At 35.7% G+C, this 27,389-nt stretch overlaps 47 non-coding genes and 21 pseudogenes across 47 annotated transcripts; all 68 read left to right on the forward strand.

The window, feature by feature from the left end:
- The first annotated feature begins 111 nt into the window (after positions 1 to 111).
- LOC145301400 (5S ribosomal RNA) lies at positions 112 to 230 on the forward strand (annotated as a pseudogene).
- A 151-nt stretch (positions 231 to 381) lies between these two features.
- On the forward strand, positions 382 to 500 carry LOC145300997 (5S ribosomal RNA). Its single transcript, XR_013873200.1, has one exon. It is a non-coding gene; the product is annotated as a 5S ribosomal RNA (ribosomal RNA).
- Positions 501 to 644: 144 nt separating this feature from the next.
- LOC145299590 (5S ribosomal RNA) lies at positions 645 to 763 on the forward strand. The gene has a single exon (XR_013871842.1). It is a non-coding gene; the product is annotated as a 5S ribosomal RNA (ribosomal RNA).
- A 145-nt stretch (positions 764 to 908) lies between these two features.
- LOC145300998 (5S ribosomal RNA) lies at positions 909 to 1,027 on the forward strand. Its single transcript, XR_013873201.1, has one exon. It is a non-coding gene; the product is annotated as a 5S ribosomal RNA (ribosomal RNA).
- A 152-nt stretch (positions 1,028 to 1,179) lies between these two features.
- LOC145301446 (5S ribosomal RNA) lies at positions 1,180 to 1,298 on the forward strand (annotated as a pseudogene).
- Positions 1,299 to 1,443: 145 nt separating this feature from the next.
- On the forward strand, positions 1,444 to 1,562 carry LOC145300505 (5S ribosomal RNA). Its single transcript, XR_013872723.1, has one exon. It is a non-coding gene; the product is annotated as a 5S ribosomal RNA (ribosomal RNA).
- Positions 1,563 to 1,713: 151 nt separating this feature from the next.
- On the forward strand, positions 1,714 to 1,832 carry LOC145300962 (5S ribosomal RNA). The gene has a single exon (XR_013873168.1). It is a non-coding gene; the product is annotated as a 5S ribosomal RNA (ribosomal RNA).
- A 151-nt stretch (positions 1,833 to 1,983) lies between these two features.
- Positions 1,984 to 2,102, forward strand: LOC145301017 (5S ribosomal RNA). The gene has a single exon (XR_013873220.1). It is a non-coding gene; the product is annotated as a 5S ribosomal RNA (ribosomal RNA).
- Positions 2,103 to 2,253: 151 nt separating this feature from the next.
- LOC145300947 (5S ribosomal RNA) lies at positions 2,254 to 2,372 on the forward strand. Its single transcript, XR_013873154.1, has one exon. It is a non-coding gene; the product is annotated as a 5S ribosomal RNA (ribosomal RNA).
- A 145-nt stretch (positions 2,373 to 2,517) lies between these two features.
- Positions 2,518 to 2,636, forward strand: LOC145301030 (5S ribosomal RNA). The gene has a single exon (XR_013873232.1). It is a non-coding gene; the product is annotated as a 5S ribosomal RNA (ribosomal RNA).
- A 145-nt stretch (positions 2,637 to 2,781) lies between these two features.
- Positions 2,782 to 2,900, forward strand: LOC145300999 (5S ribosomal RNA). The gene has a single exon (XR_013873202.1). It is a non-coding gene; the product is annotated as a 5S ribosomal RNA (ribosomal RNA).
- Positions 2,901 to 3,051: 151 nt separating this feature from the next.
- On the forward strand, positions 3,052 to 3,170 carry LOC145300506 (5S ribosomal RNA). Its single transcript, XR_013872724.1, has one exon. It is a non-coding gene; the product is annotated as a 5S ribosomal RNA (ribosomal RNA).
- A 174-nt stretch (positions 3,171 to 3,344) lies between these two features.
- Positions 3,345 to 3,463, forward strand: LOC145301268 (5S ribosomal RNA). The gene has a single exon (XR_013873467.1). It is a non-coding gene; the product is annotated as a 5S ribosomal RNA (ribosomal RNA).
- A 151-nt stretch (positions 3,464 to 3,614) lies between these two features.
- LOC145299368 (5S ribosomal RNA) lies at positions 3,615 to 3,733 on the forward strand. Its single transcript, XR_013871626.1, has one exon. It is a non-coding gene; the product is annotated as a 5S ribosomal RNA (ribosomal RNA).
- Positions 3,734 to 3,884: 151 nt separating this feature from the next.
- Positions 3,885 to 4,003, forward strand: LOC145301429 (5S ribosomal RNA; annotated as a pseudogene).
- Positions 4,004 to 4,148: 145 nt separating this feature from the next.
- On the forward strand, positions 4,149 to 4,267 carry LOC145301031 (5S ribosomal RNA). Its single transcript, XR_013873233.1, has one exon. It is a non-coding gene; the product is annotated as a 5S ribosomal RNA (ribosomal RNA).
- Positions 4,268 to 4,412: 145 nt separating this feature from the next.
- Positions 4,413 to 4,531, forward strand: LOC145301242 (5S ribosomal RNA). The gene has a single exon (XR_013873442.1). It is a non-coding gene; the product is annotated as a 5S ribosomal RNA (ribosomal RNA).
- Positions 4,532 to 4,682: 151 nt separating this feature from the next.
- LOC145300963 (5S ribosomal RNA) lies at positions 4,683 to 4,801 on the forward strand. The gene has a single exon (XR_013873169.1). It is a non-coding gene; the product is annotated as a 5S ribosomal RNA (ribosomal RNA).
- A 151-nt stretch (positions 4,802 to 4,952) lies between these two features.
- LOC145301018 (5S ribosomal RNA) lies at positions 4,953 to 5,071 on the forward strand. The gene has a single exon (XR_013873221.1). It is a non-coding gene; the product is annotated as a 5S ribosomal RNA (ribosomal RNA).
- Positions 5,072 to 5,222: 151 nt separating this feature from the next.
- LOC145300948 (5S ribosomal RNA) lies at positions 5,223 to 5,341 on the forward strand. Its single transcript, XR_013873155.1, has one exon. It is a non-coding gene; the product is annotated as a 5S ribosomal RNA (ribosomal RNA).
- Positions 5,342 to 5,486: 145 nt separating this feature from the next.
- Positions 5,487 to 5,605, forward strand: LOC145301060 (5S ribosomal RNA). Its single transcript, XR_013873261.1, has one exon. It is a non-coding gene; the product is annotated as a 5S ribosomal RNA (ribosomal RNA).
- A 144-nt stretch (positions 5,606 to 5,749) lies between these two features.
- LOC145301112 (5S ribosomal RNA) lies at positions 5,750 to 5,868 on the forward strand. The gene has a single exon (XR_013873313.1). It is a non-coding gene; the product is annotated as a 5S ribosomal RNA (ribosomal RNA).
- A 151-nt stretch (positions 5,869 to 6,019) lies between these two features.
- LOC145300817 (5S ribosomal RNA) lies at positions 6,020 to 6,138 on the forward strand. The gene has a single exon (XR_013873028.1). It is a non-coding gene; the product is annotated as a 5S ribosomal RNA (ribosomal RNA).
- A 151-nt stretch (positions 6,139 to 6,289) lies between these two features.
- Positions 6,290 to 6,408, forward strand: LOC145299890 (5S ribosomal RNA). The gene has a single exon (XR_013872132.1). It is a non-coding gene; the product is annotated as a 5S ribosomal RNA (ribosomal RNA).
- Positions 6,409 to 6,559: 151 nt separating this feature from the next.
- LOC145301321 (5S ribosomal RNA) lies at positions 6,560 to 6,678 on the forward strand (annotated as a pseudogene).
- A 145-nt stretch (positions 6,679 to 6,823) lies between these two features.
- Positions 6,824 to 6,942, forward strand: LOC145301466 (5S ribosomal RNA; annotated as a pseudogene).
- Positions 6,943 to 7,093: 151 nt separating this feature from the next.
- On the forward strand, positions 7,094 to 7,212 carry LOC145300046 (5S ribosomal RNA). Its single transcript, XR_013872284.1, has one exon. It is a non-coding gene; the product is annotated as a 5S ribosomal RNA (ribosomal RNA).
- Positions 7,213 to 7,357: 145 nt separating this feature from the next.
- Positions 7,358 to 7,476, forward strand: LOC145301000 (5S ribosomal RNA). The gene has a single exon (XR_013873203.1). It is a non-coding gene; the product is annotated as a 5S ribosomal RNA (ribosomal RNA).
- A 144-nt stretch (positions 7,477 to 7,620) lies between these two features.
- On the forward strand, positions 7,621 to 7,738 carry LOC145301443 (5S ribosomal RNA; annotated as a pseudogene).
- Positions 7,739 to 7,888: 150 nt separating this feature from the next.
- LOC145300808 (5S ribosomal RNA) lies at positions 7,889 to 8,007 on the forward strand. Its single transcript, XR_013873019.1, has one exon. It is a non-coding gene; the product is annotated as a 5S ribosomal RNA (ribosomal RNA).
- Positions 8,008 to 8,152: 145 nt separating this feature from the next.
- On the forward strand, positions 8,153 to 8,271 carry LOC145300775 (5S ribosomal RNA). The gene has a single exon (XR_013872986.1). It is a non-coding gene; the product is annotated as a 5S ribosomal RNA (ribosomal RNA).
- Positions 8,272 to 15,389: 7,118 nt separating this feature from the next.
- On the forward strand, positions 15,390 to 15,508 carry LOC145301054 (5S ribosomal RNA). Its single transcript, XR_013873256.1, has one exon. It is a non-coding gene; the product is annotated as a 5S ribosomal RNA (ribosomal RNA).
- Positions 15,509 to 15,659: 151 nt separating this feature from the next.
- Positions 15,660 to 15,778, forward strand: LOC145300177 (5S ribosomal RNA). The gene has a single exon (XR_013872412.1). It is a non-coding gene; the product is annotated as a 5S ribosomal RNA (ribosomal RNA).
- Positions 15,779 to 15,923: 145 nt separating this feature from the next.
- On the forward strand, positions 15,924 to 16,042 carry LOC145301300 (5S ribosomal RNA). The gene has a single exon (XR_013873497.1). It is a non-coding gene; the product is annotated as a 5S ribosomal RNA (ribosomal RNA).
- Positions 16,043 to 16,193: 151 nt separating this feature from the next.
- Positions 16,194 to 16,312, forward strand: LOC145301334 (5S ribosomal RNA; annotated as a pseudogene).
- A 151-nt stretch (positions 16,313 to 16,463) lies between these two features.
- LOC145301191 (5S ribosomal RNA) lies at positions 16,464 to 16,582 on the forward strand. Its single transcript, XR_013873392.1, has one exon. It is a non-coding gene; the product is annotated as a 5S ribosomal RNA (ribosomal RNA).
- Positions 16,583 to 16,734: 152 nt separating this feature from the next.
- LOC145301293 (5S ribosomal RNA) lies at positions 16,735 to 16,852 on the forward strand. Its single transcript, XR_013873490.1, has one exon. It is a non-coding gene; the product is annotated as a 5S ribosomal RNA (ribosomal RNA).
- Positions 16,853 to 17,003: 151 nt separating this feature from the next.
- On the forward strand, positions 17,004 to 17,122 carry LOC145301442 (5S ribosomal RNA; annotated as a pseudogene).
- A 144-nt stretch (positions 17,123 to 17,266) lies between these two features.
- LOC145300178 (5S ribosomal RNA) lies at positions 17,267 to 17,385 on the forward strand. Its single transcript, XR_013872413.1, has one exon. It is a non-coding gene; the product is annotated as a 5S ribosomal RNA (ribosomal RNA).
- Positions 17,386 to 17,536: 151 nt separating this feature from the next.
- Positions 17,537 to 17,655, forward strand: LOC145301192 (5S ribosomal RNA). The gene has a single exon (XR_013873393.1). It is a non-coding gene; the product is annotated as a 5S ribosomal RNA (ribosomal RNA).
- Positions 17,656 to 17,807: 152 nt separating this feature from the next.
- Positions 17,808 to 17,925, forward strand: LOC145301344 (5S ribosomal RNA; annotated as a pseudogene).
- A 151-nt stretch (positions 17,926 to 18,076) lies between these two features.
- LOC145301401 (5S ribosomal RNA) lies at positions 18,077 to 18,195 on the forward strand (annotated as a pseudogene).
- Positions 18,196 to 18,339: 144 nt separating this feature from the next.
- On the forward strand, positions 18,340 to 18,458 carry LOC145301457 (5S ribosomal RNA; annotated as a pseudogene).
- A 144-nt stretch (positions 18,459 to 18,602) lies between these two features.
- On the forward strand, positions 18,603 to 18,720 carry LOC145301472 (5S ribosomal RNA; annotated as a pseudogene).
- Positions 18,721 to 18,871: 151 nt separating this feature from the next.
- On the forward strand, positions 18,872 to 18,990 carry LOC145301193 (5S ribosomal RNA). Its single transcript, XR_013873394.1, has one exon. It is a non-coding gene; the product is annotated as a 5S ribosomal RNA (ribosomal RNA).
- Positions 18,991 to 19,143: 153 nt separating this feature from the next.
- Positions 19,144 to 19,261, forward strand: LOC145301345 (5S ribosomal RNA; annotated as a pseudogene).
- A 151-nt stretch (positions 19,262 to 19,412) lies between these two features.
- Positions 19,413 to 19,531, forward strand: LOC145301402 (5S ribosomal RNA; annotated as a pseudogene).
- Positions 19,532 to 19,675: 144 nt separating this feature from the next.
- LOC145301458 (5S ribosomal RNA) lies at positions 19,676 to 19,794 on the forward strand (annotated as a pseudogene).
- Positions 19,795 to 19,938: 144 nt separating this feature from the next.
- On the forward strand, positions 19,939 to 20,056 carry LOC145301477 (5S ribosomal RNA; annotated as a pseudogene).
- Positions 20,057 to 20,207: 151 nt separating this feature from the next.
- On the forward strand, positions 20,208 to 20,327 carry LOC145300566 (5S ribosomal RNA). The gene has a single exon (XR_013872781.1). It is a non-coding gene; the product is annotated as a 5S ribosomal RNA (ribosomal RNA).
- A 143-nt stretch (positions 20,328 to 20,470) lies between these two features.
- On the forward strand, positions 20,471 to 20,589 carry LOC145300434 (5S ribosomal RNA). The gene has a single exon (XR_013872656.1). It is a non-coding gene; the product is annotated as a 5S ribosomal RNA (ribosomal RNA).
- A 156-nt stretch (positions 20,590 to 20,745) lies between these two features.
- Positions 20,746 to 20,864, forward strand: LOC145301270 (5S ribosomal RNA). The gene has a single exon (XR_013873469.1). It is a non-coding gene; the product is annotated as a 5S ribosomal RNA (ribosomal RNA).
- Positions 20,865 to 21,016: 152 nt separating this feature from the next.
- On the forward strand, positions 21,017 to 21,134 carry LOC145301516 (5S ribosomal RNA; annotated as a pseudogene).
- A 151-nt stretch (positions 21,135 to 21,285) lies between these two features.
- LOC145301082 (5S ribosomal RNA) lies at positions 21,286 to 21,404 on the forward strand. Its single transcript, XR_013873283.1, has one exon. It is a non-coding gene; the product is annotated as a 5S ribosomal RNA (ribosomal RNA).
- A 151-nt stretch (positions 21,405 to 21,555) lies between these two features.
- On the forward strand, positions 21,556 to 21,674 carry LOC145301231 (5S ribosomal RNA). Its single transcript, XR_013873432.1, has one exon. It is a non-coding gene; the product is annotated as a 5S ribosomal RNA (ribosomal RNA).
- A 152-nt stretch (positions 21,675 to 21,826) lies between these two features.
- Positions 21,827 to 21,945, forward strand: LOC145299369 (5S ribosomal RNA). Its single transcript, XR_013871627.1, has one exon. It is a non-coding gene; the product is annotated as a 5S ribosomal RNA (ribosomal RNA).
- A 152-nt stretch (positions 21,946 to 22,097) lies between these two features.
- LOC145300618 (5S ribosomal RNA) lies at positions 22,098 to 22,216 on the forward strand. Its single transcript, XR_013872832.1, has one exon. It is a non-coding gene; the product is annotated as a 5S ribosomal RNA (ribosomal RNA).
- A 152-nt stretch (positions 22,217 to 22,368) lies between these two features.
- LOC145300444 (5S ribosomal RNA) lies at positions 22,369 to 22,487 on the forward strand. Its single transcript, XR_013872665.1, has one exon. It is a non-coding gene; the product is annotated as a 5S ribosomal RNA (ribosomal RNA).
- Positions 22,488 to 22,638: 151 nt separating this feature from the next.
- Positions 22,639 to 22,757, forward strand: LOC145301459 (5S ribosomal RNA; annotated as a pseudogene).
- A 144-nt stretch (positions 22,758 to 22,901) lies between these two features.
- On the forward strand, positions 22,902 to 23,021 carry LOC145301475 (5S ribosomal RNA; annotated as a pseudogene).
- A 145-nt stretch (positions 23,022 to 23,166) lies between these two features.
- Positions 23,167 to 23,284, forward strand: LOC145301482 (5S ribosomal RNA; annotated as a pseudogene).
- A 151-nt stretch (positions 23,285 to 23,435) lies between these two features.
- Positions 23,436 to 23,555, forward strand: LOC145300567 (5S ribosomal RNA). The gene has a single exon (XR_013872782.1). It is a non-coding gene; the product is annotated as a 5S ribosomal RNA (ribosomal RNA).
- Positions 23,556 to 23,698: 143 nt separating this feature from the next.
- On the forward strand, positions 23,699 to 23,817 carry LOC145299370 (5S ribosomal RNA). Its single transcript, XR_013871628.1, has one exon. It is a non-coding gene; the product is annotated as a 5S ribosomal RNA (ribosomal RNA).
- A 151-nt stretch (positions 23,818 to 23,968) lies between these two features.
- Positions 23,969 to 24,086, forward strand: LOC145301483 (5S ribosomal RNA; annotated as a pseudogene).
- A 151-nt stretch (positions 24,087 to 24,237) lies between these two features.
- Positions 24,238 to 24,357, forward strand: LOC145300568 (5S ribosomal RNA). The gene has a single exon (XR_013872783.1). It is a non-coding gene; the product is annotated as a 5S ribosomal RNA (ribosomal RNA).
- Positions 24,358 to 24,500: 143 nt separating this feature from the next.
- LOC145299371 (5S ribosomal RNA) lies at positions 24,501 to 24,619 on the forward strand. The gene has a single exon (XR_013871629.1). It is a non-coding gene; the product is annotated as a 5S ribosomal RNA (ribosomal RNA).
- A 151-nt stretch (positions 24,620 to 24,770) lies between these two features.
- LOC145300455 (5S ribosomal RNA) lies at positions 24,771 to 24,889 on the forward strand. The gene has a single exon (XR_013872676.1). It is a non-coding gene; the product is annotated as a 5S ribosomal RNA (ribosomal RNA).
- Positions 24,890 to 25,040: 151 nt separating this feature from the next.
- On the forward strand, positions 25,041 to 25,159 carry LOC145300931 (5S ribosomal RNA). Its single transcript, XR_013873138.1, has one exon. It is a non-coding gene; the product is annotated as a 5S ribosomal RNA (ribosomal RNA).
- The last annotated feature ends 2,230 nt before the right edge of the window (positions 25,160 to 27,389 follow it).

A 27,389-nucleotide genomic window follows, 5' to 3' on the forward strand; every position in this document is an offset into this window, starting at 1 on the left:
GCGTTTTGTTTTAATGTAAAATATTAGGTAAAAAAAACAAAATATGAGTACATTATCAGATTTCGTAAATAAATATTGAAATTGTTATAGTTAAAATCATCGCACGTCTTCGCTTTCGGCCATATCACGTTGAAAACACCGGTTCTCGTCCGATCCCCGAAGTTAAGCAACGTAGAGCCGTGTCAGTACTTAGATGGCTGACCGCTTGGAAATACCAGGTGCTGTAAGCATTTCCCAATAATGTTTGGAAAAACTCATAAAAATGCGTTCGATTTTAATGTAAAATATTAGATAAAAAAACAAAAAACAAAATATCATTACATTATCAGATTTCGTAAATAAATATTGAAATTGTTATAGTTAAAATTATCGCACGTCTTCGCTTACGGCCATATCACGATGAAAACACCGGTTCTCGTCCGATCCCCGAAGTTAAGCAACGTAGAGCCGTGTCAGTACTTAGATGGGTGACCGCTTGGGAATACCAGGTGCTGTAAGCATTTCCCCTGAATCTTTGGAAAAACTCATAAAAATACCTTCGATTTTAATGTAAAATATTAGATAAAAAAACAAAATATCATTACATTATCAGATTTCGTAAATAAATATTGAAATTGTAATAGTTAAAATTATCGCACGTCTTCGCTTACGGCCATATCACGTTGAAAACACCGGTTCTCGTCCGATCCCCGAAGTTAAGCAACGTAGAGCCTGGTCAGTACTTAGATGGGTTACCGCTTGGGAATACCAGGTGCTGTAAGCATTTCCTTTGAATTTTTGGAAAAACTCATAAAAATGCGTTTTATTTTAATGTAAAATATTAGGTAAAAAAAAACAAATTTCATTACATTATCAAATTTCGTAAATAAATATTGAAATTGTAATAGTTAAAATTATCGCACATCTCTGCTTACGGCCATATCACGATGAAAACACCGGTTCTCGTCCGATCCCCGAAGTTAAGCAACGTAGAGCCGTGTCAGTACTTAGATGGGTGACCGCTTGGGAATACCAGGTGCTGTAAGCATTTCCCCTGAATCTTTAGAAAAACTCATAAAAATGCGTTCGATTTTAATGTAAAATATTAGATAAAAAAACAAAAAAACAAAATATCATTACATTATCAGATTTCGTAAATAAATATTGAAATTGTAATAGTTAAAATTATGGCACGTCTTCGCTTACGGCCATATCACGTTGAAAACACCGGTTCGCGTCTGATCCGCGAAGTTAAGCAACGTAGAGCCGTGTCAGTACTTAGATGGGTGACCGCTTGGGAATACCAGGTGATGTAAGCATTTCCTTTGAATTTTTGGAAAAACTCATAAAAATGCGTTTTATTTTAATGTAAAATATTAGGTAAAAAAAACAAAATATCATTACATTATCAGATTTCGTAAATAAATATTGAAATTGTAATAGTTAAAATTATCGCACGTCTCTGCTTACGGCCATATCACGTTGAAAACACCGGTTCTCGTCCGATCCCCGAAGTTAAGCAACGTAGAGCCGTGTCAGTACTTAGATGGGTGACCGCTTGGGAATACCAGGTGCTGTAAGCATTTCCCCTGAATCTTTGGAAAAACTCATAAAAATGCGTTCGATTTTAATGTAAAATATTAGATAAAAAAACAAAAAACAAAATATCATTACATTATCAGATTTGGTAAATAAATATTGAAATTGTAATAGTTAAAATTATCGCACGTCTTCGCTTACGGCCATATCACGTTGAAAACACCGGTTCTCGTCCGATCCCCAAAGTTAAGCAACGTAGAGCCGTGTCAGTACTTAGATGGGTGACCGCTTGGGAATACCAGGTGCTGTAAGCATTTCCCCTGAATGTTTGGAAAAACTCATAAAAATGCGTTCGATTTTAATGTAAAATATTAGATAAAAAAACAAAAAACAAAATATCATTACATTATCAGATTTCGTAAATAAATATTGAAATTGTAATAGTAAAAATTATCGCACGTCTCTGCTTACGGCCATATCACGTTGAAAACACCGGTTCTCGTCCGATCCTCGAAGTTAAGCAACGTAGAGCCGTGTCAGTACTTAGATGGGTGACCGCTTGGGAATACCAGGTGCTGTAAGCATTTCCCCTGAATTTTTGGAAAAACTCATAAAAATGCGTTCGATTTTAATGTAAAATATTAGATAAAAAAGCAAAAAACAAAATATCATTACATTATCAGATTTCGTAAATAAATATTGAAATTGTTATAGTTAAAATTATGGGACGTCTTCGCTTACGGCCATATCGCGTTGAAAACACCGGTTCTCGTCTGATCCGCGAAGTTAAGCAACGTAGAGCCTGGTCAGTACTTAGATGGGTGACCGCTTGGGAATACCAGGTGCTGTAAGCATTTCCTTTGAATTTTTGGAAAAACTCATAAAAATGCGTTTTATTTTAATGTAAAATATTAGGTAAAAAAACAAAAATATCATTACATTATCAAATTTCGTAAATAAATATTGAAATTGTAATAGTTAAAATTATCGCACGTCTCTGCTTACGGCCATATCACGGTGAAAACACCGGTTCTCGTCCGATCCCCGAAGTTAAGCAACGTAGAGCCGTGTCAGTACTTAGATGGGTGACCGCTTGGGAATACCAGGTGCTGTAAGCATTTCGTTTGAATTTTTGGAAAAACTCATAATAATGCGTTTTATTTTAATGTAAAATATGAGGTAAAAAAAACAAAATATCATTACATTATCAAATTTCGTAAATAAATATTGAAATTGTAATAGTTAAAATTATCGCACATCTCTGCTTACGGCCATATCACGATGAAAACACCGGTTCTCGTCCGATCCCCGAAGTTAAGCAACGTAGAGCCGTGTCAGTACTTAGATGGGTGACCGCTTGGGAATACCAGGTGCTGTAAGCATTTCCCCTGAATCTTTGGAAAAACTCATAAAAATGCGTTCGATTTTAATGTAAAATATTAGATAAAACAACAAAAAACAAAATATCATTACATTATCAGATTTCGTAAATAAATATTGAAATTGTAATAGTTAAAATTATCGCACGTCTTCGCTTACGGCCATATCACGTTGAAAACACCGGTTCTCGTCCGATCCCCGAAGTTAAGCAACGTAGAGCCGTGTCAGTACTTAGATGGGTGACCGCTTGGGAATACCAGGTGCTGTAAGCATTTCCCCTTAATGTTTGGAAAAACTCATAAAAATGCGTTCGATTTTAATGTAAAATATTAGATAAAAAAACAAAAAACAAAATATCATTACATTATCAGATTTCGTAAATAAATATTGAAACTGTAATATTAGGTAAAAAAAACAAAATAAAATTAAAATTATCGCACGTCTCTGCTTACGGCCATATCACGTTGAAAACACCGGTTCTCGTCCGATCCTCGAAGTTAAGCAACGTAGAGCCGTGTCAGTCCTTAGATGGGTGACCGCTTGGGAATACCAGGTGCTGTAAGCATTTCCCCTGAATTTTTGGAAAAACTCATAAAAATGCGTTCGATTTTAATGTAAAATATTAGATAAAAAAACAAAAAACAAAATATCATTACATTATCAGATTTCGTAAATAAATATTAAAATTGTAATAGTTAAAATTATCGCACGTCTTCGCTTACGGCCATATCACGTTGAAAACACCGGTTCTCGTCCGATCCCCGAAGTTAAGCAACGTAGAGCCTGGTCAGTACTTAGATGGGTGACCGCTTGGGAATACCAGGTGCTGTAAGCATTTCCCCTGAATTTTTTGAAAAACTCATAAAAATGCGTTCGATTTTAATGTAAAATATTAGATAAAAAAGCAAAAAACAAAATATCATTACATTATCAGATTTCGTAAATAAATATTGAAATTGTAATAGTTAAAATTATGGGACGTCTTCGCTTACGGCCATATCGCGTTGAAAACACCGGTTCTCGTCTGATCCGCGAAGTTAAGCAACCTAGAGCCTGGTCAGTACTTAGATGTGTGACCGCTTGGGAATACCAGGTGCTGTAAGCATTTCCTTTGAATTTTTGGAAAAACTCATAAAAATGCGTTTTATTTAAATGTAAAATATTAGGTAAAAAAAACAAAATATCATTACAGTATCAAATTTCGTAAATAAATATTGAAATTGTAATAGTTAAAATTATCGCACGTCTCTGCTTACGGCCATATCACGGTGAAAACACCGGTTCTCGTCCGATCCCCGAAGTTAAGCAACGTAGAGCCGTGTCAGTACTTAGATGGGTGACCGCTTGGGAATACCAGGTGCTGTAAGCATTTACTTTGAATTTTTGGAAAAACTCATAAAAATGCGTTTTATTTTAATGTAAAATATGAGGTAAAAAAAACAAAATATCATTACATTATCAAATTTCGTAAATAAATATTGAAATTGTAATAGTTAAAATTATCGCACATCTCTGCTTACGGCCATATCATGATGAAAACACCGGTTCTCGTCCGATCCCCGAAGTTAAGCAACATAGAGCCGTGTCAGTACTTAGATGGGTGACCGCTTCGGAATACCAGGTGCTGTAAGCATTTCCCCTGAATCTTTGGAAAAACTCATAAAAATGCGTTCGATTTTAATGTAAAATATTAGATAAAAAAACAAAAAACAAAATATCATTACATTATCAGATTTGGTAAATAAATATTGAAATTGTAATAGTTAAAATTATCGCACGTCTTCGCTTACGGCCATATCACGTTGAAAACACCGGTTCTCGTCCGATCCCCAAAGTTAAGCAACGTAGAGCCGTGTCAGTACTTAGATGGGTGACCGCTTGGGAATACCAGGTGCTGTAAGCATTTCCCCTGAATGTTTGGAAAAACTCATAAAAATGCGTTCGATTTTAATGTAAAATATTAGATAAAAAAACAAAAAACAAAATATCATTACATTATCAGATTTCGTAAATAAATATTGAAATTGTAATAGTAAAAATTATCGCACGTCTCTGCTTACGGCCATATCACGTTGAAAACACCGGTTCTCGTCCGATCCTCGAAGTTAAGCAACGTAGAGCCGTGTCAGTACTTAGATGGGTGACCGCTTGGGAATACCAGGTGCTGTAAGCATTTCCCCTGAATTTTTGGAAAAACTCATAAAAATGCGTTCGATTTTAATGTAAAATATTAGATAAAAAAGCAAAAAACAAAATATCATTACATTATCAGATTTCGTAAATAAATATTGAAATTGTTATAGTTAAAATTATGGGACGTCTTCGCTTACGGCCATATCGCGTTGAAAACACCGGTTCTCGTCTGATCCGCGAAGTTAAGCAACGTAGAGCCTGGTCAGTACTTAGATGGGTGACCGCTTGGGAATACCAGGTGCTGTAAGCATTTCCTTTGAATTTTTGGAAAAACTCATAAAAATGCGTTTTATTTTAATGTAAAATATTAGGTAAAAAAAAAAAAATATCATTACATTATCAAATTTCGTAAATAAATATTGAAATTGTAATAGTTAAAATTATCGCACGTCTTCGCTTACGGCCATATCACGTTGAAAACACCGGTTCTCGTCCGATCCCCGAAGTTAAGCAACGTAGAGCCGTGTCAGTACTTAGATGGCTGACCGCTTGGGAATACCAGGTGCTGTAAGCATTTCCCCTGAATGTTTGGAAAAACTCATAAAAATGCGTTCGATTTTAATGTAAAATATTAGATAAAAAAACAAAATATCATTACATTATCAGATTTGGTAAATAAATATTGAAATTGTAATAGTTAAAATTATCGCACATCTTCGCTTACGGCCATATCACGTTGAAAACACCGGTTCTCGTCCGATCCCCGAAGTTAAGCAACGTAGAGCCGTGTCAGTCCTTAGATGGGTGACCGCTTGGGAATACCAGGTGCTGTAAGCATTTCCCCTGAATGTTTGGAAAAACTCATAAAAATGCGTTCGATTTTAATGTAAAATATTAGATAAAAAAACAAAAAACAAAATATCATTACATTATCAAATTTCGTAAATAAATATTGAAATTGTAATAGTTAAAATTATCGCACGTCTTCGCTTACGGCCATATCACGTTGACAACACCGGTTCTCGTCCGATCCCCGAAGTTAAGCAACGTAGAGCCGTGTCAGTACTTAGATGGGTGACCGCTTGGGAATACCAGGTGCTGTAAGCATTTCCCCTGAATGTTTGGAAAAACTCATAAAAATGCGTTCGATTTTAATGTAAAATATTAGATAAAAAAACAAAAAACAAAATATCATTACATTATCAGATTTGGTAAATAAATATTGAAATTGTAATAGTTAAAATTATCGCACGTCTTCGCTTACGGCCATATCACGTTGAAAACACCGGTTCTCGTCCGATCCCCGAAGTTAAGCAACGTAGAGCCTGGTCAGTACTTAGATGGATGACCGCTTGGGAATACCAGGTGCTGTAAGCATTTCCCCTGAATTTTTGGAAAAACTCATAAAAATGCGTTCGATTTTAATGTAAAATATTAGATAAAAAAACAAACAACAAAATATCATTACATTATCAGATGTCGTAAATAAATATTGAAATTGTTATAGTTAAAATTATGGGACGTCTTCGCTTACGGCCATATCACGTTGAAAACACCGGTTCGCGTCTGATCCGCGAAGTTAAGCAACGTAGAGCCTGGTCAGTACTTAGATGGGTGACCGCTTGGGAATACCAGGTGATGTAAGCATTTCCTTTGAAATTTTGGAAAAACTCATAAAAATGCGTTTTATTTTAATGTAAAATATTAGGTAAAAAAAACAAAATATGAGTACATTATCAGATTTCGTAAATAAATATTGAAATTGTAATAGTTAAAATTATCGCACGTCTTCGCTTACGGCCATATAACGTTGAAAACACCGGTTCTCCTCCGATCCCCGAAGTTAAGCAACGTAGAGCCGTGTCAGTACTTACATGGCTGACCGCTTGGAAATACCAGGTGCTGTAAGCATTTCCCCAGAAGGTTTGGAAAAACTCATAAAAATGCGTTCGATTTAAATGTAAAATATTAGATAAAAAAACAAAAAACAAAATATCATTACATTATCAGATTTCGTAAATAAATATTGAAATTGTTATAGTTAAAATTATCGCACGTCTTCGCTTAGGGCCATATCACGTTGAAAACACCGGTTCTCGTCCGATCCCCGAAGTTAAGCAACGTAGAGCCTGGTCAGTACTTAGATGGGTGACCGCTTGGGAATACCAGGTGCTGTAAGCATTTCCTTTGAATTTTTGGAAAAACTCATAAAAATGCGTTTTATTTTAATGTAAAATATTAGGTAAAAAAAACAAAATATCATTACATTATCAAATTTCGTAAATAAATATTGAAATTGTAATAGTTAAAATTATCGCACATCTCTGCTTACGGCCATATCACGATGAAAACACCGGTTCTCGTCCGATCCCCGAAGTTAAGCAACGTAGAGCCGTGTCAGTACTTAGATGGGTGACCGCTTGGGAATACCAGGTGCTGTAAGCATTTCGCCTGAATCTTTGGAAAATCTCATAAAAATACCTTCGATTTTAATGTAAAATATTAGATAAAAAAACAAAATATCATTACATTATCAGATTTCGTAAATAAATATTGAAATTGTAATAGTTAAAATTATCGCACGTCTTCGCTTACGGCCATATCACGTTGAAAACACGGTTCTCCTCCGATCCCCGAAGTTAAGCAACGTAGACCCGTGTCAGTACTTAGATGGGTGACCGCTTGGGAATACCAGGTGCTGTAAGCATTTACCCTGAATTTTTGGAAAACTCATAAAAATGCGTTCGATTTTAATGTAAAATATTAGATAAAAAAACAAAAAACAAAATATCATTACATTATCAGATTTGGTAAATAAATATTGAAATTGTAATAGTTAAAATTATCGCACGTCTTCGCTTACGGCCATATCACGTTGAAAACACCGGTTCTCGTCCGATCCCCGTAGTTAAGCAACGTAGAGCCGTGTCAGTACTTAGATGGGTGACCGCTTGGGAATACCAGGTGCTGTAAGCATTTCCTTTGAATTTTTGGAAAAACTCATAAAAATGCGTTTTATTTTAATGTAAAATATTAGGTAAAAAAAACAAAATATCATTACATTATCAGATTTCGTAAATAAATATTGAAATTGTAATAGTTAAAATTATCGCACGTCTTCGCTTACGGCCATATCACGTTGAAAACACCGGTTCTCGTCTGATCCCCGAAGTTAAGCAACATAGAGCCTGGTCAGTACTTAGATGGGTGACCGCTTGGGAATACCAGGTGTTGTAAGCATTTCGTTTGAATTGTTGGAAAAACTCATAAAAATGCGTTCGATTTTAATGTAAAATCTATATTTTTATAAAGTAATAGGGTTCGTGTGTTTCTGTCTGTGTGTACAGCTCTCCATCATCAACGAAATATAAAGGAGGTAAGAGGGTAGATCTGTCCTGGTAGAGAAACATTAGAACCCATTTTAGGATGTTTCTGTTATAGGAGACATAAGAATCTTTGCCTAATTTCTTTTTATACTATTCTACAAACCACCCCCATATCGAATGACTTATGCTCATTTGCATATCACATTATATTAAATCTCTTTAACTAATTACCTCGACCTTATTACATATTGGAATTATTCTAATCATTTCAACTGTACTATTTACAAAATCTATTTAACATTTAATTATTTAATATATTTTCATTTAATTTTATATTCGATTTATTTCACTTTACGTATATTATCAAAACAATTCATTGGCGAGGAAAGCTTTATGTTTTGGGATTTTATTGAAAATGTAATGGAAATTTCAATTTCTCACCGTTTTAATTTTTTATATTTTACTTGCCAATATAATTGAAAGAATACAATACAACTATCGTAATTTTATATAAATAAACAAAACAAATATTTTAAAATAAAACTTTATTAAAAAAGAAATAATTTTATTTTTAAATGAAAAAAATCAATTTAGTAAAATAATTGTATTAAACATCCCAACCTCCCCATGTTAAGTATGGCTTTCTAAATAAACACCCCCAGCCTTGTCAGCAAACCTGTAAACCTATAAAAGTTAACATTTCGAATGTAAACAGTGATTTTTCGATTTTCTTAGCGCTTGCCGCAATTAAAGACAATTAAAACGGAACTAACTTTATTTCCATTCTATTTTTTAAACAGCCCCCAAAACATAACGCTCTCTTCCAGTTATAGCCAATTTTTTTTTAATTAAATAAAACAGGTCAAAATAAACAGATAAGCGCATTTTCTTTTACATTTTTCTTACAACCAACGTTGTCATTTAACCAACTGCAGGATACCGTTACTTTTGTGGGGTTGTTTTGAAAATGGCACGGAGATTATAATTTCGTTCCAATTTAATCTTTCTGGTCGAGCCTATTTCGAAAGCCTGTCTTATCATAGATTTGAACTACAAATAATTTATTACATTTTGATTATTACTATCTTAAGACTTAAAGCTTATATTTATTTCATTTTTCTTTTTATATATTTCCAGTCTTATTTAAACTTAGTGCTTTCTTTAAACCGGATGAACCTTTTATAACAATATGAGTTTAACGTAAAGAACACGAACAAGGTTTTATTCAACTGAATTTCTTCCAGTTTACTAACAAAATATATAAATTTAAAAGAGATATAAATAATAAAATAAAAAGGTTATGTAATTTAAAAGAAATACACGTACTCACAAAAGCAGAACTTTTTTTACACATTTTTTTCTTTAAAACCATAACAATGAGACTAACAATTACCTAGATCTTAGTAATTATTTGTTTTAATAGAACTGTTTTAATTGTACTGTTTACTTAGTTAACCTAAGTTGGTATTACATTTATTTTACATTTACTTTTTTTTTTTAATTATTACTTTTAGACTGTGACGTTTACACCCGGAAGTAATGAGTCACAAGTAGGTCGCTTTTATTCATTCCTTTTGGTCAAGATCAAAGTGTAGTATCTGTTCTTCAGATGCTGCATTTCATTTTCTTGTTCTCTTTCGGTGGAGGAGAAATCCTTCACGACTGAGACAATTTTTATTTTTGTACCTTTTCTCCACGTTAAAAAACGACCCTGGTGTCTAACTCTGTCCCGTGGGGAGGCATAGTAAATAGGTACAATATAATTGTTTATAATTGTACTATTCAGAAATATTATTTATAGTTCGTCCATTTCAGTTAGTATACATTTCCTTTACGCTTAATTAATTTACAATCATTAATATCGTTAAACAATTCCGTTTAAAACCGAAATTATGCCACCCAAACGAAGTAGAAACGAAAGTGAGGAAGAAAGAATGGAAAGATTGGAAGCTAATAGACTAAGAGTTGCTGCAATTCGCTCAAATGAAAACAATTCAGATAGAGAAAGACGTCTAGAACTTAACAGGATACGTCAAAGAGAAAGGAGAGCAAGACTGTCAGATTTGGAAAGAGAAACCCAACGTGAAGCTGACAGAACTAGACATGCTGTAAGGCGATTAAATTCATCACAAGATGAAATTCAAGAAAGGCAAAGATATGCACTGGAAAGAGAAGCAATATTACGATCGAATGAATTATATGAGGTAAGTAGACGTACACAAGGTCAGTTGAGAGTGGCTCAACGACATCAGAATGAATCGGAAACCCAACGAAGCTTTCGCCTATACCAAGGGCAACAACGAGAGGCTGCATGGAGAGAGAGTATGACTTTGCCCCAGCAATTGACAGAAAACGAGGCAGCTAGACAACGAATGACTGCTTTGAGACACCATGAAATAGAACACTGCAATAGAAAAGGGTTGCTCTACAACAAAAATGACTCTCTCACTACAGCTGATATAGGAAAAATGGACAAAGTATGTCAACATTGCTCAGCTGTAAAATTTAAAGGAGAAACCCCTGGTTGTTGTTGTTCTTCTGGCAAAGTTGTGCTTGATAGCTTTCCACCACTGCCTCAGTTGCTTCAAGATTTGCTCTCCGGCAATGGTCCCATCTCTAAAGATTTTCTGCAAAATCTACGCAGTTATAACAATTGTTTTGCAATGACATCATTTGGTCACAAAATTGCGGCAGTACATGGGTGGAATCCTTCTTTTAGAATTCGAGGCCAGGTTTGCCACCAGATTGGGAGTCTTTTACCACCTGAAGATGAAACAGCAAAGTTTATTCAAGTCTACTTCTTGGATAGTCTGGAAGAGGAACTACATAATCGGGGACGTGACAGTAGACTCAATAGAGACATTCTCCAAAGTCTGACTGAATTTTTACATGAGAACAACAGCTTCATTTGTCAGCTGAAAACAACAAAGGAGAGGATTGAAGAAGAACACTTGGTAGAACATAAAGTTGTCATAAGGGAAGACCGAAGGCCGCAAGAAGAGCATCCACGGCGATTCAATGCTCCAACAACAACGTATGAGATTGGAATATTAATGGAGAATGAACCAACAGCTAACCGGGATATTGTCTTGCGTTTTAGAAATGATACATTAAAATGGATCTCCGAACTACATCCCCTCTACGATACTTTAATGTACCCGTTAATGTACCCCTATGGTTCTCCATCTTACAACATCTACATGAAGGCATCCAATGGGCGAAAAGTTACCCAACAGCAATTTTATTCGTACCATTTAATGACTCGGCCTGGAAACTATTTTCTCTGGTACCGAAGGCTATTTCAACAATGGCTGGTGGATGTGTACTGCAAGATTGAAACAGAACGTTTACAGTTCCTGAGGCGTGAGCAACAGACCCTGAGAGCTGACAATTATAGCAACTTGAGAGATTCAATTCTTAGGGAGGATGGGAATCCAGAACAGTTTGGTCAACGAGTTGTACTTCCGGCAACTTATACAGGAGGCCCTCGATACATGTTTGAGCGTCAAAGTGATGCCATGGCATATGTTCGGCGAATGGGCCGAGCCGACCTCTTCATCACGTTCACAACAAATCCAAAGTGGACAGAAATTACAGAAAATTGTCTTCAAGGGCAAGACCCTCAGGATCGTCCAGATATTGTTGCCAGGGTTTTCAGGCAGAAGCTAAAAAAGTTACTTGAATTTATTAAAAAGGGAGGATTTGGCAGGTTGAGGGCTTTCCTGTACAGTATTGAATATCAAAAAAGAGGACTGCCGCATGCACACATCCTCACCTGGCAGGCCCCAGAGGACAAACTTCTACCAGAAAAAATGGATCTCTGCATATCTGCAGAGATCCCTGACAAAGAGGAAGATCCTGATCTTCATGCTAAAGTGATGGCACATATGGTGCATGGACCTTGTGGACCATTTAATCCAAATTGTCCATGTATGATTGACAACAAATGTTCCAAAAAATACCCAAAAGAATTTCTTCAGTGTACCGAGCAAGGCCAAGACTCTTACCCCAAGTACAGGCGAAGAAAACCAGAAGATGGAGGCCAGACTGGTACAATAAGGATGAAGAGAAATGGTCGGTATGTTAATCAAGAAATAACAAACCAGTGGATTGTTCCGTACAACAAGGTCCTCCTTCAGCAGTTCAACGCTCACATTAACGTAGAAATTTGCAGCTCGATCCAAAGCATCAAATATGTCCTCAAATACGTGAATAAAGGATGTGATCAAGCAGTGTTTGAACTACAAAGAACTGATGGAGCAGCTAACCAACAAGGTCAAGTACAAAGTCACATTGTGGATGAGATCCAGCAGTTCCAGAATGCAAGGTATGTCGGCAGTTCAGAGGCGGCCTGGAGGATATTGGAACATCCCATCCATGAACATTTCCCCCCAATTGTACAACTTTCTGTTCATCTTGAAAATGGGCAGCGTGTCATGTTCTCAGCTGATACTGCTCTGGAACGAGCCCAAGGTCCACCGCCTGCCACAACTTTGACAGCATTTTTTCAACTCTGCCATGAGGATGACTTTGCAAGGAGTCTCAAATACGTAGAAGTCCCTGAGTTTTACACTTGGAACAAATCGACAAAGAAATGGATGAGAAGAATGCGTGGGGTACAAGTTGAAGGTACTGAAAATGATGATGTATGGAAGGCACCATGCATTGGGAGAATCTACACGATTAGTCCAAAAGCAGGGGAGTGTTATTTCTTACGCCTGTTGCTCAATGAGGTTGCTGGTCCAACTTCATTTCAAAATTTGCGAGCATACAATGGTCAGGTGTTTGAAACATACAGAGCAGCGTGCCTTGCTCGAGGCCTTCTAGAAAATGACCATCACTTGCATCAAGCAGTAGGAGAGACAAGTGCCACTCAATCACCTTCAAATTTGCGAAGCCTATTTGTGATAATTTTAACAGCCTGTGAGCCAAGAAATCCTCTTGAGATCTGGATGGCTTTTCGTGATGTAATATCTGAAGACATTCTTCACAGATACAGGCAAGAATTTAACAATCCAGAAGCAGATTTTAATGAGGACATCTACAATAAAACTCTTTGTCTAATTGAAGAAAAAGTTCTCTTTATGTGCGGTCAACCATTGGCAAGCTATGGATTACCTGCACCAACGCAAGGGAGAGATGAAAGACTCGCGAGAGAGTATCAACGTTAAGTTACTTATAATCTTGAAGAACTTTCCCTACAAGCAGAAAATATGCAAGAAAAACTGACCGATTCTCAAAGAGAAGTTTACAATTCATTCATGGCAATGTTGGAAGCACAAGGTGAAATGAACAAAAACATGATGTTTCTTGATGCTCCAGGTGGTACGGGCAAGACTTTTGTAATCAATTTGATCCTTGCAAAGATTAGATCCATGAGAAAGATTGTGCTTGCAACAGCATCCAGTGGCATTGCTGCTACTCTACTACAAGGTGGCCGCACTCTTCACAGCACTTTTAAAGTACCCTTGGATACTCATCGAATGGATCAGCCAGTTTGCAAAATTACTGGTAACTCAGCCTTGGCAAATGTAATTAGAGACACCTCTGCAATCATTGTAGACGAAGCCCCAATGACGCACAAGAGTGCTTATGAAGCAATTGACCGAACACTGCAAGACATCACAGGAAACAAGAATCCCATGGGTGGCATTCCAACCTTATTTTGCGGTGATTTCCGTCAAATCCTCCCAGTGGTTAAAAATGGCACAAGGGCTAACATTGTCAATGCAAGTTTGAAACAATCCTATCTCTGGAGGCACGTTATAGTGAAGAGACTGACTACTAATATGAGAGCCTATATCTCTGATAACACAGCTGCAGCAGACTTCTCAAAATTGCTTCTCCAAATCGGTAATGGTCAGTTTCCTATCACTTCTTCACCTGACACAATTAAGATTCCAACTGCGCTTGGTAAATGTGTCGGTAATCAGAAGCAACTGAAAGACAAAGTGTACCCAGACCTGCAAAACAATGGAAAATCACCGGATTGGCTTGCTGAGAGGGCTATTATTTCGCCATTAAACAGCAATGTGAATCATTTGAGCAATTCAATAATGGATGAATTTCCAGGAGACACAAAGCAATACAAGTCAGTTGATTCGGCTACTAATGAATATGAAGCTGTTCACTACCCTGTGGAGTTTTTAAACTCTTTGGAGATATCTGGAATGCCTCCACACATTTTAAATCTCAAAATTGGATCGCCAATCATGATTCTTCGATCCTTGGAACCGCCAAAAACAACAAACGGAACCAGATGTGTTATCACCAGATTGCCCACCAATGTACTTGAGGCCACCATTTCCTGTGGTCTCTACAAAGGCGAAACCGTTCTACTGCCAAGGATCCCCTTAGTTCCATCGGACTCAGAACTTCCATTTAAATTCCGGAGACTCCAATTTCCTGTGAAGGTGTGTTTTGCAATGAGCATAAACAAAAGTCAAGGTCAGACATTTAACACCATTGGCGTAGACTTGACATCAGACTGCTTCAGTCACGGTATGTTCTACGTCTCCATCAGCCGGACAGGAAGTTCAGAAAAACTCTACATTCTGGCTCCAAATCAAAGCAGCAGAAATGTAGTTTACCCTGACGCTCTTCAGTGAAAAGTTCGAGAAATGGATATGAGGAAAAACTGACATGATCTGATTGTGGTAAGTTTTTAGTATTGAATGTGCAAGATAAAATTTAAGCAAGAGTTGAAAATTACTTCAATGAAAAATTTACTATGTGACATCAAGTAACCTTCCTTTTTGATGAAAATGTTTTGTGAAGTTCCTGATTGAATTTCAGTCACTACAAGAGGTAGTTAAAATGTTAATCACCTTATGCAATCGTTGCTCTTACAACATCGACATGCTGGAAAGGTGCCCACAGATTTTGGTACCCGAGTGCGCAACAAAGCTCCGTGCGCAGCACGGGTATCTTTGCTAGTATTAGATAAAAAAACAAAAAACAAAATATCATTACATTATCAGATTTCGTAAATAAATATGTAAATTGTAATAGTTAAAATTATGGCACGTCTTCGCTTACGGCCATATCACGTTGAAAACACCGGTTCTCGTCCGATCCCCGAAGTTAAGCAACGTAGAGCCATGTCAGTACTTAGATGGGTGACCGCTTGGGAATACCAGGTGGCGTAAGCATTTACCCTGAATTATTGGAAAAACTCATAAAAATGCGTTCGATTTTAATGTAAAATATTAGATAAAAAAGCAAAAAACAAAATATCATTACATTATCAGATTTCGTAAATAACTATTGAAATTGTTATAGTTAAAATTATGGCACGTCTTCGCTTACGGCCATATCACGTTGAAAACACCGGTTCTCGTCCGATCCCCGAAGTTAAGCAACGTAGAGCCTGGTCAGTACTTAGAGGGGTGACCGCTTGGGAATACCAGGTGCTGTAAGCATTTCCTTTGAATTTTTGGAAAAACTCATAAAAATGCGTTTTATTTTAATGTAAAATATTAGGTAAAAAAAACAAAATATCACTACATTATCAAATTTCGTAAATAAATATTGAAATTGTAATAGTTAAAATTATCGCACGTCTCTGCTTACGGCCATATCACGTTGAAAACACCGGTTCTCGTCCGATCCCCGAAGTTAAGCAACGTAGAGCCGTGTCAGTACTTAGATGGGTGACACCTTGGGAATACCAGGTGTTGTAAGCATTTCCCCTGAATGTTTGGAAAAACTCATAAAAATGCGTTCGATTTTAATGTAAAATATTAGATAAAAAAACAAAAAACAAAATATCATTACATTATCAGATTTCGTAAATAAATATTGAAATTGTAATAGTTAAAATTATCGCACGTCTTCGCTTACGGCCATATCACGTTGAAAACACCGGTTCTCGTCCGATCCCCGAAGTTGAGCAACGTAGAGCCTGGTCAGTACTTAGAGTGGTGACCGCTTGGGAATACCAGGTGCTGTAAGCATTTCCCCTGAATTTTTGGAAAAACTCATAAAAATGCGTTCGATTTTAATGTAAAATATTAGATAAAAAAGCAAAAAACAAAATATCATTACATTATCAGATTTCGTAAATAAATATTGAAATTGTAATAGTTAAAATTATCGCACGTCTTCGCTTACGGCCATATAACGTTGAAAACACCGGTTCTCGTCCGATCCCCGAAGTTAAGCAACGTAGAGCCGTGTCAGTACTTAGATGGGTGACCGCTTGGGAATACCAGGTGCTGTAAGCATTTCCCCTCAATTATTGGAAAAACTCATAAAAATGCGTTCGATTTTAATGTATAATATTAGATAAAAAAAACAAAAAACAAAATATCATCACATTATAAGATTTCGTAGATAAATATTGACATTGTAATAGTTAAAATTATGGCACGTCTTCGCTTAGGGCCATATCACGTTGAAAACACGGTTCTCGTCCGATCCCCGAAGTTAAGCAACGTAGAGCCGTGTCAGTACTGAGATGGGTGACCGCCTGGGAATACGAGGTGCTGTAAGCATTTCCCCTGAATTTTTGGAAAAACTCATAAAAATGCGTTCGATTTTAATGTAAAATATTAGATAAAAAAACAAAAAACAAAATATCATTACATTATCAGATTTGGTAAATAAATATTGAAATTGTAATAGTTAAAATTATGGCACGTCTTCGCTTAGGGCCATATCACGTTGAAAACACCGGTTCTCGTCCGATCCCCGAAGTTAAGCAACGTAAAACCTGGCCAGTACTTAGATGGATGACCGCTTGGGAATACCACGTGCTGTAAGCATTTCCTTTGAATTTTTGGAAAAACTCATAAAAATGCGTTCGATTTTAATGTAAAATATTAGATAAAAAAACAAAATATCATTACATTATCAGATTTCGTAAATAAATATTGAAATTGTTATAGTTAAAATTATGGGACGTCTTCGCTTACGGCCATATCACGTTGAAAACACCGGTTCTCGTCCGATCCCCGAAGTTAAGCAACGTAGAGCCTGGTCAGTACTTAGAGGGGTGACCGCTTGGGAATACCAGGTGCTGTAAGCATTTCCCCTGAATTTTTGGAAAAACTCATAAAAATGCGTTCGATTTTAATGTAAAATATTAGATAAAAAAGCAAAAAACAAAATATCATTAAATTATCAGATTTCGTAAATAAATATTGAAATTGTAATAGTTAAAATTATCGCACGTCTTCGCTTACGGCCATATAACGTTGAAAACACCGGTTCTCGTCCGATCCCCGAAGTTAAGCAACGTAGAGCCGTGTCAGTACTTAGATGGGTGACCGCTTGGGAATACCAGGTGCTGTAAGCATTTCCCCTGAATTATTGGAAAAACTCATAAAAATGCGTTCGATTTTAATGTAAAATATTAGATAAAAAAAACAAAAAACAAAATATCATCACATTATAAGATTTCGTAGATAAATATTGACATTGTAATAGTTAAAATTATGGCACGTCTTCGCTTAGGGCCATATCACGTTGAAAACACGGTTCTCGTCCGATCCCCGAAGTTAAGCAACGTAGAGCCGTGTCAGTACTGAGATGGGTGACCGCCTGGGAATACGCGGTGCTGTAAGCATTTCCCCTGCATTTTTGGAAAAACTCATAAAAATGCGTTCGATTTTAATGTAAAATATTAGATAAAAAAACAAAAAACAAAATATCATTACATTATCAGATTTGGTAAATAAATATTGAAATTGTAATAGTTAAAATTATGGCACGTCTTCGCTTAGGGCCATATCACGTTGAAAACACCGGTTCTCGTCCGATCCCCGAAGTTAAGCAACGTAAAACCTGGCCAGTACTTAGATGGGTGACCGCTTGGGAATACCACGTGCTGTAAGCATTTCCTTTGAATTTTTGGAAAAACTCATAAAAATGCGTTCGATTTTAATGTAAAATATTAGATAAAAAAACAAAATATCATTACATTATCAGATTTCGTAAATAAATATTGAAATAGTAATAGTAAAAATTATGGCACGTCTTCGCTTACGCCCATATCACGTTGAAAACACCGGTTCTCGTCTGATCCCCGAAGTTAAGCAACGTAAAACCTGGTCAGTACTTAGATGGGTGACCGCTTGGGAATACCACGTGCGGTAAGCATTTCCTTTGAATTTTTTGAAAAACTCATAAAAATGCGTTCGATTTTAATGTAAAATATTAGATAAAAAAACAAAATATCATTACATTATCAGATTTCGTAAATAAATATTGAAATTGTAATAGTTAAAATTATGGCACGTCTTCGCTTAGGGCCATATCACGTTGAAAACACGGTTCTCGTCCGATCCCCGAAGTTGAGCAACGTAGAGCCTGGTCAGTACTTAGAGTGGTGACCGCTTGGGAATACCAGGTGCTGTAAGCATTTCCCCTGAATTTTTGGAAAAACTCATAAAAATGCGTTCGATTTTAATGTAAAATATTAGATAAAAAAGCAAAAAACAAAATATCATTAAATTATCAGATTTCGTAAATAAATATTGAAATTGTAATAGTTAAAATTATCGCACGTCTTCGCTTACGGCCATATAACGTTGAAAACACCGGTTCTCGTCCGATCCCCGAAGTTAAGCAACGTAGAGCCGTGTCAGTACTTAGATGGGTGACCGCTTGGGAATACCAGGTGCTGTAAGCATTTCCCCTGAATTATTGGAAAAACTCATAAAAATGCGTTCGATTTTAATGTAAAATATTAGATAAAAAAAAACAAAAAACAAAATATCATCACATTATAAGATTTCGTAGATAAATATTGACATTGTAATAGTTAAAATTATGGCACGTCTTCGCTTAGGGCCATATCACGTTGAAAACACGGTTCTCGTCCGATCCCCGAAGTTAAGCAACGTAGAGCCGTGTCAGTACTGAGATGGGTGACCGCCTGGGAATACGCGGTGCTGTAAGCATTTCCCCTGCATTTTTGGAAAAACTCATAAAAATGCGTTCGATTTTAATGTAAAATATTAGATAAAAAAACAAAAAACAAAATATCATTACATTATCAGATTTGGTAAATAAATATTGAAATTGTAATAGTTAAAATTATGGCACGTCTTCGCTTAGGGCCATATCACGTTGAAAACACCGGTTCTCGTCCGATCCCCGAAGTTAAGCAACGTAAAACCTGGCCAGTACTTAGATGGGTGACCGCTTGGGAATACCACGTGCTGTAAGCATTTCCTTTGAATTTTTGGAAAAACTCATAAAAATGCGTTCGATTTTAATGTAAAATATTAGATAAAAAAACAAAATATCATTACATTATCAGATTTCGTAAATAAATATTGAAATAGTAATAGTAAAAATTATGGCACGTCTTCGCTTACGCCCATATCACGTTGAAAACACCGGTTCTCGTCTGATCCCCGAAGTTAAGCAACGTAAAACCTGGTCAGTACTTAGATGGGTGACCGCTTGGGAATACCACGTGCGGTAAGCATTTCCTTTGAATTTTTTGAAAAACTCATAAAAATGCGTTCGATTTTAATGTAAAATATTAGATAAAAAAACAAAATATCATTACATTATCAGATTTCGTAAATAAATATTGAAATTGTAATAGTTAAAATTATGGCACGTCTTCGCTTAGGGCCATATCACGTTGAAAACACGGTTCTCGTCCGATCCCCGAAGTTAAGCAACGTAAAACCTGGTCAGTACTTAGATGGGTGACCGCTTGGGAATACCACGTGCGGTAAGCATTTCTTTTGAATTTTTTGAAAAACTCATGAAAATGCGTTCGATTTCAATGTAAAATATTAGATAAAAAAACAAAAAGCAAAATATCATTACATTATCAGATTTCGTAAATAAATATTGAAATTGTTAGAGTTAAAATTATGGCACGTCTTCGCTTACGGCCATATCACGTTGAAAACACCGGTTCTCGTCCGATCCCCCGAAGTTAAGCAACGTAGAGCCTGGTCAGTACTTAGATGGGTGACCGCTTGGGAATACCAGGTGCTGTAAGCATTTCCCCTGAATTTTTGGAAAAACTCATAAAAATGCGTTCGATTTTGATGTAAAATATTAGATAAAAAACAAAATATCATTACATTATAAGATTTCGTAAATAAATATTGAAATTGTAATAGTTAAAATTATGGCACGTCTTCGCTTACGGCCATATCACGTTGAAAACACCGGTTTTCGTCGGATCCCCGAAGTTAAGCAACGTAGAGCCTGGTCAGTACTTAGATGGGTGACCGCTTGGGAATACCAGGTGCTGTAAGCATGTCCTTTGAATTTTTGGAAAAACTCATAAAAATGCGTTTGATTTTAATGTAAAATATTAGATAAAAAAACAAAAAACAAAATATCATTACATTATCAGATTTCGTAAATAAATATTGAAATTGTAATAGTTAAAATTATCGCACGTCACGTCTTCGCTTACGGCCATATAACGTTGAAAACACCGGTTCTCGTCCGATCCCCGAAGTTAAGCAACGTAGAGCTGTGTCAGTACTTAGATGGGTGACCGCTTGGGAATACCAGGTGCTGTAAGCATTTCCCCTGAATTATTGGAAAAACTCATAAAAATGCGTTCGATTTTAATGTAAAATATTAGATAAAAAAAACAAAAAACAAAATATCATTACATTATAAGATTTCGTAGATAAATATTGACATTGTAATAGTTAAAATTATGGCACGTCTTCGCTTAGGGCCATATCACGTTGAAAACACGGTTCTCGTCCGATCCCCGAAGTTAAGCAACGTAAAACCTTGTCAGTACTTAGATGGGTGACCGCTTGGGAATACCACGTGCGGTAAGCATTTCCTTTGAATTTTTGGAAAAACTCATAAAAATGCGTTCGATTTGAATGTAAAATATTAGATAAAAAAACAAAAAACAAAATATTATTACATTATACGATTTGGTAAATAAATATTGAAATTGTAATAGTTAAAATTATCGCACGTCTTCGCTTACGGCCATATCACGTTGAAAACACCGGTTCTCGTCCGATCCCCGAAGTTAAGCAACGTAGAGCCGTGACAGTACTTAGATAGGTGACCGCTTGAGAATACGAGGTGCTGTAAGCATTTCGTTTGAATTTTTGGAAAAACTCATAAAAATGCGTTCGATTTTAATGTAAAATATTAGGTAAAAAAACAAAAAACAAAATATCATTAAATTATCAGATTTCGAAAATAAATATTGAAATTGTAATAGTTAAAATTATCGCACGTCTTCGCTTACGGCCATATAACGTTGAAAACACCGGTTCTCGTCCGATCCCCGAAGTTAAGCAACGCAGAGCCGTGTCAGTACTTAGATGGGTGACCGCTTGGGAATACCAGGTGCTGTAAGCATTTCCCCTGAATTTTTGGAAAAACTCATAAAAATGCGTTCGATTTTAATGTAAAATATTAGATAACAAAAACAAAAAACAAAATATCATTACATTATCAGATTTGGTAAATAAATATTGAAATTGTAATAGTTAAAATTATCGCACGTCTTCGCTTACGGCCATATCACGTTGAAAACACCGGTTCTCGTCCGATCCCCGAAGTTAAGCAACGTAGAGCCTGGTCAGTACTTAGATGGGTGACCGCTTGGGAATACCAGGTGCTGTAAGCATTTCCCCTGAATTTTTGGAAAAACTCATAAAAATGCGTTCGATTTTAATGTAAAATATTAGATAACAAAAACAAAAAACAAAATATCATTACATTATCAGATTTGGTAAATAAATATTGAAATTGTAATAGTTAAAATTATCGCACGTCTTCGCTTACGGCCATATCACGTTGAAAACACCGGTTCTCGTCCGATCCCCGAAGTTAAGCAACGTAGAGCCTGGTCAGTACTTAGATGGGTGACCGCTTGGGAATACAAGGTGCTGTAAGCATTTCACCTGAACTTTTTGAAAAACTCATAATAATGCGTTCGATTTTAATATAAAATATTAGGTAAAAAAAACAAAAAACAAAATATCATTACATTATCAAATTTCGTAAATAAATATTGAAATTGTAATAGTTAAAATTATCGCACGTCTTCGCTTACGGCCATATCACGTTGAAAACACCGGTTCTCCTCCGATCCCCGAAGTTAAGCAACGTAGAGCCGTGTCAGTACTGAGATGGGTGACCGCCTGGGAATACGAGGTGCTGTAAGCATTTCCCCTGCATTTTTGGAAAAACTCATAAAAATGCGTTCGATTTTAATGTAAAATATTAGATAAAAAAACAAAAAACAAAATATCATTACATTATCAGATTTGGTAAATAAATATTGAAATTGTAATAGTTAAAATTATGGCACGTCTTCGCTTAGGGCCATATCACGTTGAAAACACCGGTTCTCGTCCGATCCCCGAAGTTAAGCAACGTAAAACCTGGCCAGTACTTAGATGGGTGACCGCTGTGGAATACCACGTGCTGTAAGCATTTCCTTTGAATTTTTGGAAAAACTCATAAAAATGCGTTCGATTTCAATGTAAAATATTAGATAAAAAAACAAAATATCATTACATTATCAGATTTCGTAAATAAATATTGAAATTGTAATAGTTAAAATTATGGCACGTCTTCGCTTACGCCCATATCACGTTGAAAACACCGGTTCTCGTCCGATCCCCCGAAGTTAAGCAACGTAAAACCTGGTCAGTACTTAGATGGGTGACCGCTTGGGAATACCACGTGCGGTAAGCATTTCCTTTTAATTTTTTGGAAAAACTCATAAAAATGCGTTCGATTTTAATGTAAAATATTAGATAAAAAAACAAAATATCATTACATTATCAGATTTCGTAAATAAATATTGAAATTGTAATAGTTAAAATTATGGCACGTCTTCGCTTAGGGCCATATCACGTTGAAAACACGGTTCTCGTCCGATCCCCGAAGTTAAGCAACGTAAAACCTGGTCAGTACTTAGATGGGTGACCGCTTGGGAATACCACGTGCGGTAAGTATTTCTTTTGAATTTTTGGAAAAACTCATGAAAATGCGTTCGATTTCAATGTAAAATATTAGATAAAAAAACAAAAAGCAAAATATCATTACATTATCAGATTTCGTAAATAAATATTGAAATTGTTAGAGTTAAAATTATGGCACGTCTTCGCTTACGGCCATATCACGTTGAAAACACCGGTTCTCGTCCGATCCCCCGAAGTTAAGCAACGTAGAGCCTGGTCAGTACTTAGATGGGTGACCGCTTGGGAATACCAGGTGCTGTAAGCATTTCGTTTCAATTTTTGGAAAAACTCATAAAAATGCGTTCGATTTCAATGTAAAATATTAGATAAAAAACAAAATATCATTACATTATAAGATTTCGTAAATAAATATTGAAATTGTAATAGTTAAAATTATCGCACGTCTTCGCTTACGGCCATATCACGTTGAAAACACCGGTTCTCGTCCGATCCCCGAAGTTAAGCAACGTAGAGCCTGGTCAGTACTTAGATGGGTGACCGCTTGGGAATACCAGGTGCTGTAAGCATGTCCTTTGAATTTTTGGAAAAACTCATAAAAATGCGTTTGATTTTAATGTAAAATATTAGATAAAAAAACAAAAAACAAAATATCATTACATTATCAGATTTCGTAAATAAATATTGAAATTGTAATAGTTAAAATTATGGCACGTCTTCGCTTAGGGCCATATCACGTTGAAAACACGGTTCTCGTCCGATCCCCGAAGTTAAGCAACGTAAAACCTGGTCAGTACTTAGATGGGTGACCGCTTGGGAATACCACGTGCGGTAAGTATTTCTTTTGAATTTTTGGAAAAACTCATGAAAATGCGTTCGATTTCAATGTAAAATATTAGATAAAAAAACAAAAAGCAAAATATCATTACATTATCAGATTTCGTAAATAAATATTGAAATTGTTAGAGTTAAAATTATGGCACGTCTTCGCTTACGGCCATATCACGTTGAAAACACCGGTTCTCGTCCGATCCCCCGAAGTTAAGCAACGTAGAGCCTGGTCAGTACTTAGATGGGTGACCGCTTGGGAATACCAGGTGCTGTAAGCATTTCGTTTCAATTTTTGGAAAAACTCATAAAAATGCGTTCGATTTCAATGTAAAATATTAGATAAAAAACAAAATATCATTACATTATAAGATTTCATAAATAAATATTGAAATTGTAATAGTTAAAATTATCGCACGTCTTCGCTTACGGCCATATCACGTTGAAAACACCGGTTCTCGTCCGATCCCCGAAGTTAAGCAACGTAGAGCCTGGTCAGTACTTAGATGGGTGACCGCTTGGGAATACCAGGTGCTGTAAGCATGTCCTTTGAATTTTTGGAAAAACTCATAAAAATGCGTTTGATTTTAATGTAAAATATTAGATAAAAAAACAAAAAACAAAATATCATTACATTATCAGATTTCGTAAATAAATATTGAAATTGTAATAGTTAAAATTATGGCACGTCTTCGCTTACGGCCATATCACGTTGAAAACACCGGTTCTCGTCGGATCCCCGAAGTTAAGCAACGTAGAGCCTGGTCAGTACTTAGATGGATGACCGCTTGGGAATACCAGGTGCTGTAAGCATTTCGTTTGGATTTTTGGAAAAACTCATAAAAATACGTTTGATTTTAATGTAAAATATTAGATAAAAAAACAAAAAACAAAATATCATTACATTATAAGATTTCGTAAATAAATATTGAAATTGTAATAGTTAAAATTATCGCACGTCTTCGCTTACGGCCATATCACGTTGAAAACACCGGTTCTCGTCCGATCCCTGAAGTTAAGCAACGTAGAGCCGTGTCAGTACTTAGATGGGTGACCGCTTGGGAATACCAGGTGCTGTAAGCATGTCCTTTGAATTTTTGGAAAAACTCATAAAAATGCGTTCGATTTCAATGTAAAATATTAGGTAAAAAATAAAAAAAAGTATCATTAAATTATCAGATTTCGTAAATAAATATGTAAATTGTAATAGTTAAAATTATCGCACGTAATCGCTTACAGCCATATCACGTTGAAAACACCGGTTCTCGCCCGATCCCCGAAGTTACGGAACATAGAGATTGGTGACAGTTTGGTAATAATCTCGTTTTTTCCTCTTTTCTTATAAATTCGAGGTAATTTATCGGTTTTTCATTGTTAATATGTTATCTTATTAAATAGTCTTTGCTCCTTTTTATGCCGTAAAGTTGTGAAATCTGGTCCACCAATAAGCTGGTCCTGTTGCTTGCATACGTCACTCAAATCATGACAGACACATCCCAGACTTTATTAAAAGTTCAATAAAATCTATTTTTTAAAGGTGTGTAATTTGTGACAACTGTTCTGATAGATGGGGAACCCCTCACCCCCTTCAGTCAAAGTAACACTTAAGAAATATGTCATAATTCTATGCAGTAGGAGAGAAGCTCCTCCTTCTGAGATAACAAAGGGGTAGATTATGCCTTAGCGACGCTGTGTTGCTTTGCTGATAATTTATTTCCCTAAATCGATTATTAATAAAAATTTAATATTATAGGTGACAGACATCATTATTGGGTTGTTAACTGTTTTTTTAGAAAAAGGTATGCAAAGAGAATGTTTTGAAAGAAAAGAATGTTCGTTTAGAATAATTACGTTAACTTAAAAACAATAACAAGAAAAGAATATGTTTTCAAACCTTGGGATAAAAACAATAAGTTTGGCACGAAAACGATACTTAAAGTCACTTGTTAGGTCTTTGTGTAGTCGAATGACATAAACACAAAGGATTAGTTTAACTAACAATTAGCAAATACGTAATAATTCGATACTCCTGAGATAAGAGAGAGTTTGGAAAAGACCAGACATTACCAGATTTCGTTGCTGGATTTTCGACATAATATTATCGGCTACATTCTGTTGCAAAAAGACTCCATTCTACCTCCCACTGGAATCCATGTCATTAAAAGACAAAGCCTAGACTTATGGTTGATATCTCTAAACTAAAATCGGCCAGAATGGTAAAGAAAACCCACCTGCTTTGCAGCAGCCTTGGCAATGTTCGCAATGTATCAGCAACACTAATGTCTTTGTTTGGAAGTAAATCTTTAAAAGTAATATATTATATGTATAATATTGTACGAATTAAAAAGATTTGTTTTTAGAGAAAAAAAAACAAAAGAAAAAGAGCCAGGTACGCCCTAAAATGTAATACTGTTGCCACATCCGCGCAGGAGCTGCTCAACACACCGTACCGAACCTTCATAGGTGACGCTCTTTTTCTCTTTCTTGCAACTTCTTTCCCACGGAAGAGATTTTTCAAGCATGTTTCTGCTTTATAGTTAATTTTATAGCAAGTGCTCGACTGAACACTAATCTGTGGTTCGCCCTTTGCTAAACTTCCACAAAAAAAAAAAAAAACACTCGACCACCTACAACCACTATATATAATTACCCACACTCTCTATCTGTGCCTAAATCTAAACGCAGATTCCATGAACAAAAGCTCCATTCCCAGAACTGCCTGCCTGTGGAACACTGTTCCGCGTGTCTGCTTCCCAGTCGAATACAACATAGTAGTCTTGAAATCTAATGTAAAAAGTTCTTGTTGAGCCGTCCCTATAAATCAAATTCTATCAGTACTATACTACCAACTTACATTCGTTAAACCATATCCTCGAGTTGCCTTCGGGTCTTGATAAAGGGCGATCTCCAAGTGTAAAACAAAAAAAAAAAAAAATGGGGAACTACTTTGTTATGAAATTAGTAACTGCTCTTTCCAGAGAAATTTTATTTCGTTAAAAAGCTTTAAAAGATAAAAGAAAAAGAAAAAAAAAGAAAAAGAAAAAAAAGAAAAAAGAAAGAAAAAGAAAAACAAGGAAAAAAAGAAAAAGAAAAAAAAAGAAAAAAAAGAAAAAAAAAGAAAAAAATGAAAAAAATGAAAAAAAATGAAAGAAAAAGAAAAAAAAGAAAACGAAAAAAAAGAAAAAGAAAGAAAAGACAAAACTCTGTATCAATTCTCTATACATAAAGCAATTTTAATGCAACTAAAAAATGTTTCAAGAATTGAGTTGTGTACAAATATAATAAAAACAGTTCGCAATTGTAACAATTTTTT

This window comes from Euprymna scolopes, chromosome 18 (assembly GCF_053919585.1).
Source record: "Euprymna scolopes isolate OS-2025 chromosome 18, ASM5391958v1, whole genome shotgun sequence".
In the NCBI taxonomy this organism is placed as follows: Eukaryota; Metazoa; Mollusca; class Cephalopoda; order Sepiida; family Sepiolidae; genus Euprymna; species Euprymna scolopes.